The sequence below is a fragment of the Pinus tabuliformis genome, chromosome 2_2, assembly GCF_031772625.1.
Source record: "Pinus tabuliformis cultivar Carrire ecotype Pingquan chromosome 2_2, CPIR1, whole genome shotgun sequence".
Taxonomy (NCBI): domain Eukaryota; kingdom Viridiplantae; phylum Streptophyta; class Pinopsida; order Pinales; family Pinaceae; genus Pinus; species Pinus tabuliformis.
This window is the reverse complement of record NC_142300.1, coordinates 1,081,470,581-1,081,476,347: the sequence shown is the minus strand read 5'-3', so window position 1 is coordinate 1,081,476,347 and position 5,767 is coordinate 1,081,470,581.

Genomic DNA, 5,767 nt, shown 5'->3' with positions numbered 1-5,767 from the left:
TTAACCAACTTCAAACAGACAACTGCCACCCATACATCTGATCATATACATGAGTGGTGTCGTCGTCGTAGGATGGTAAAAACGTACGTTCCCGATCAACTATTAGCTGAATGGTTTATCAAGTCGTTACTTCCGGCTATAACGGAAGATGTGGCCAAGGGGGGAGTCGTAACAGAGGAGCAAGTCATTGCTCGTGCTCAATATCTAGACTTAGTATATACTCAGTCTGGCACGCTCTACGACAAAATACCCGACGCCCCTAGACCAGAATTCTCAATTCCTCCTCCTCCTAAATCGAATAGTGACTCTCATGCCGGTGATGGCGTGATTGGCACGGCAAACGCGAAATCGATAAAGGCTTCGTCAAAGAAAGCCCGTAAGAATTCAGATCAAAATGCAAAAGAAATTCTTGCTTCGGAAGTAAATGCCGTATCAGCAGATAAAGGCAAAGAAACCAATCAACCAGGAAGCAAGAAGAAGCAAAACAAAGGGAAGAAGAAGAAACATGGAGAATCATCTCCTAGAAAAAATTCTTCGAACCCTCCTGGGCAAGCGAAACAAAATTATCCATGTCAAATATGTGATGATGAGGATCATTACACAAAGAATTGTCCATTCAAAGCTGAGTTAAAGAGGTTCTTTAAAAGTTCCCAAACCTCAGCTGTGTTAACTGATCCATTTCCCAACCCAGGTCAAAATATGGTTGATAGTGGAAATTCTTCCCCGTCGCAAGTACTTATGTTGTCGGTTTCAAAACAGCAAAATGATGCTTTGATTTCGACAAGGAACAAAGATTACGGGAATCCTCAGCTGTCGAACGACAAAGGTAAAGATCAACCAAGTAGTTCGACAACAACTTCGACAGAAGTTGTCCCACCCATCATTCCTGAATTAACAATGAAACCGCCAAAGGTAGTAGTACACAAGTCGACATTTAATCCTCGCGCCAGGGCGGCGCAACATTATAACATAGTGGAAGATTTGGCACAATCGCCATCCGTTATGCCGACTCTTGAAGTACTACAAAATTGTCCATCCCAAAGGCAGGCGTTGTTATCAGCTATTTGTGGGGTTGACCCTAAGGATTCCAATCTTGTATCCTTTGATCACAAAGGATACGATCCTCAGTTACCAGCTCAATTAGCTTTCCTTATTCAAGTGAAAGCCCTCAACAAAACTGTTCACAGAACAATTATTGATGAGGGAGCATCAACATGTATTATGTCGATGAGTTGCTGGAAAACTTTAGGATCTCCAACCTTGTCGCGATCTTCGACGACATTAAAAGCTTTCGACAGAAGGACTTATACCCCATATGGTATCCTTAATAACTTGAAAGTTGAACTAGGAGGAAAAACAGTAGAAATTGATGTTGAGGTCATCGATGGAAATCTTGACTACAACATCCTACTGGGTAGACCATGGATTTATGCCATGGCAGTTGTTGTGTCGACTTATTTTAGGAAGATCGCATTCCCGTTTGAAGGAGGGATTACGGTCGTCGACCAACATAACTTCCTCCCTAATGGTTCACAAGTTACAGGAAGCATTCCCATGATCCATGAGAGCAACCATTCGCTTCAAGATATCGGAGTAGGATTATTGAAAGACCCCACATTGATGGGAACTTTCGCGCTACCACCTCCTATTTACATGGGAAATATACCGTTTGTAGCAACCTGCAACATGATATCTTCCACGAAGGTCGCAAAAGACAATGTCAACATGGATCATGCAGTTGTTTTGCCCCCAAGCCCTTTAGAAATATTGTAGCAATCAATGTTTCAAGCATGGGAGGCGAGCCCAAATCAACGCTCGTCAAGCGTTTGGGTAGATAGGTCTAGAGAATATGATACCTATTTAGATCCTTGGTCAAAAGTACATGGGACTGACGAGGGAATCTTACAATCAATGTTGATTGAGGGGGCACCATGGAATGATCACCACCATCGTTCCCTTCTTCCGGAATATGAAGAAGATACTCAACATGACCTTTATCACCCTTCAGTTTTTGAATTGCTAACAAATACTGTAAATACGGTGGATTCCGAGCGAAACTTATCCAACATTGAAGAGACTATAGCCATAAATATCTTGACTAAAACAAATGTTGTAGAGAATATTTATGTCGGCAAAGGTTGTTCCCTTTCAGAAATGGAAATATATAACGCTCTTTTTCGCGAATTCAGAGATGTCTTTGCTTGGTCATATGATGAAATGCCAGGCATTGACTCGAGTATCGTTGAACATGAAATTAAAATGTATCCTGATGTCAAACCAGTAAGACAACGGCTTCGGTAGGTGCACCCCAAGAAAGCCGCTGCCATTAAAGCGGAAGTTGAAAAACTTCTCCATGCTGGATTCATCTACCCGGTTCCTCTAACCGATTGGGTATCGAATATTGTCCCTGTTATGAAGAAACAAGGGACGATTAGAGTGTGTGTCGATTATAGGGATGTAAACCAAGCTTGTCCGAAAGACAACTATCCTACACCCTTCATCGACCAGATAATTGATGAATGCGCCGGATGTGAAATCTTTTCATTTATGGATGGATTTTCCGGGTATAATCAAATATATATCCGCCCACAGGACCAGTCAAAGACTGCATTTCTTTGTCCGTGGGGCACATTCGCTTATCGAAAATTACCCTTTGGTTTAAAGAACGCAGGGGCGACGTTTCAGAGGGCAATGAATTATGCCTTCCATGACATCAAGAATGTTGTTCAACCTTATCTCGACGACCTTCCGGCTCATTCGCGAAAGCGGACTGATCATCCGCAGCATTTAAGAGCGATATTTCTACGTTGCCGACACTACAAGATAAGACTCAATCCACACAAATGTGTGTTTTGTGTCGGTTCTGGTCGTTTACTTGGCTTTGTAGTCTCTATGGATGGGATTCGTCTCGACACCTGCAAGGTTCAGGCAATCATTAATTTGCCTCCACCTTCAAATTTTCTTCAGATTCAGAAACTCCAAGGGAAAGCAAACTTTCTGAGGAGGTTCATTCCAAATTACGCAGAACTTGCTAAAGGTTATACTCGTCTTTTGAAAAAGGATGTACCTTTCGTCTGGGACCAGGTGGCGCAAGCTTCCTTTGATGCTCCGAAAGATTGTCTAGTAAAAGCATCATTAATGTACGCCCCGGACTATCAAAGAGATTTTAACCTGTATCTGGCTGCAGCGGATACAACCATTGCGATGGTTTTAGTTCAAGAAGTCGATGGAATTGAACATCCTATATATTATTTAAGTAAAAACTTAAATGATACAGAAAGTAAATATTCTTATGTTGAAAAACTAGCGCTTGCAGCTGTTCAAGCGATTCAAAGGTTTCGACATTATGTCCTCTTTCGGAAAACTACCATTTTGTCAGATTGCAACCCCATGACTTATATATTGTCGCGACAGTTGCTGGGGGGCAAATATTCGAAATGGATAGCCATCCTTCAAGAGTTTGATCTGGAATTTGTAAAATCCAAATCAAATAAAGCTCTAGTTTTCGCAGAATTATTGTGTGATCTCCCATCGTCATCCAACGATGAAACATCAGAAGAGTCAATCGTGGACGAAAGTTTGTTTCCGATATCTACAAGCGATGAGTGGTATGGAGATATCATAGTTTATCTCCAAACCCAAAAATTCAGGCCAAACACCTCTCACTCCGAACAAAAACGTATACGATACCAAGCAAAAGACTACATGATCGTCGGGGATACACTTTACCGTCGTGGTATCGATACAGTTCTGAGGAGGTGCCTTACCCATGAGGAGGCCGAAAAAGCCCTGAATGAATGTCATTCAGGCGCATGTGGGGGGCATCAATCTGGATATGCAACAGCACAAGAAATCTTACGAGCAGGATACTTCTGGCCAACCATGTTCAAAGATTGCATAACCGCAGTCAGAAGTTGCCATGCTTGTCAAATTTTTGATAGCAAAACCAGAAGACCGCCCACACCTTTACAGCCGATAGTTGCTGTTGGGCCCTTCGCCAAGTGGGGCATCGATTTCATGCAATGTAACCCCACCTCGATCGGGGGGCATGGGTATATTATAGTCGCTGTTGACTATTTTACCAAATGGGCCGAGGCGATGCCTACATTGGATAACACTGGTGAAACAGCTGCCCTTTTCTTTTTCAATCATGTAGTCGCCAGGTTCGGCATACCACAGGCTATAGTTACAGATCATGGGTCGCATTTTCGCAATCACATGATGGTCGAATCAACTGCCAAGCTAGGGCTATCTCACGACAGCTCTACCCCATATTATCCGCAAGCCAACGGACAAGTTGAAGCAATCAACAAGGTCCTGAAGCATATGCTGCAAAGGATGATCGGGGTTCATAAAAGAAGGTGGCACCTAATCCTGTACTCAGCCTTGTGGGCTTACCGAACGTCGGTAAAGAACGCAACCGGGTTCACACCTTTTCAACTGGTGTATGGCCTAGAAGCAGTCTTGCCAATCTAGTGCGAAATTTCGTCGCTTAAACTCGCAATTGATCTCCTCCCCGGAACTTCAGAAGAAGAGGCTCGTTTCTTGGAATTAATCCAATTGGATGAAACCCGTCGTGATGCCACTTTGGCTAACGAAGCCCATAAGAAACGAGTCAAAGCACAGTTCGACAAAAATGTCAAACCCCGTGTCTTCTCAGAAGGTGATTTGGTCTTACTTTATGACCAAGAATCCGATAAGTTGGGAGCAGGTAAATTCAAATCCTTATGGATGGGCCCCTATATTGTTAAAAGGGTGTTAGCAAAAGGAGCCTATGAGTTAATGGATTATGACGGAATTCCACTGGCGCAGCCCCGTAACGGGCTGTACCTCAAGCGTTACTATGCTTAAATAGTAACCTGCATGCTTTTGTTGTATTTTGTTTTCGCTAAAGTATTTGTTCTGGTCGAATGATCCACCTTTTTCATTTGTGGCAGATGTCAAACCTTCTGGAGACATGTGTTGGATATGCCGACGGAGCGAGTTGTAGTTCGCGGAACCTATCCTCCGCAGCCTGGGCCATTTTTGATCCAAGCAGCGAGTTAGTAAGTTTCAGAGGTGTGTGTATTGGGCAATCAACGAATAACATTGCTGAGTATAGTGCGTTGATAGAACTACTCTCTGATGCCATCACACGTGGCATACGCCGACTAATTGTCAGGCTAGACTCACAGCTCGTAATACTACAACTCAATGATATATATTCCGTTCGCAATCCAGCTATTTATCGCATGTTCCTAAGGGTTAAGATTTTGGAAAGACAATTTGATTCGATTCAATAGGAACATATTTCCAGAAACTTAAACACATTAACCGACTCATTAGCAAATTATGTGTTAGATAGGCATTTGCGACATTTATAAAAGAGACATATCATCAATGATTGTACATATGGATCATATAACTCAACCAGAATAAAACTCGAAAATCAAAATATATATAAGTTGTTTATCGTTCATACATAATGTTCTGTAACCAAGACAAAAATTGGTCATATGACCTAAAGCTCAAAAAGTGCTAGGGGGCACCCTAGCCTAGTGGTGCTCATGATAGCATGTCATGACCTATGCAATCATGCGCAAGAGACGAGTCCATCGTCTAGGCATGCCAGTAGTATGCCGCTGCAACTATAAAGGTAACTCATCGATCCATACATCCGGAATACCAAGAGTAAGGCTCTCAACCTGCTCCTGCACAACTGTAAGGGTCTCAGTATCGTCAAGGTCGCGAAGAATAACTCTCCTAGCAGGCTCCACTGCCGGGGCAG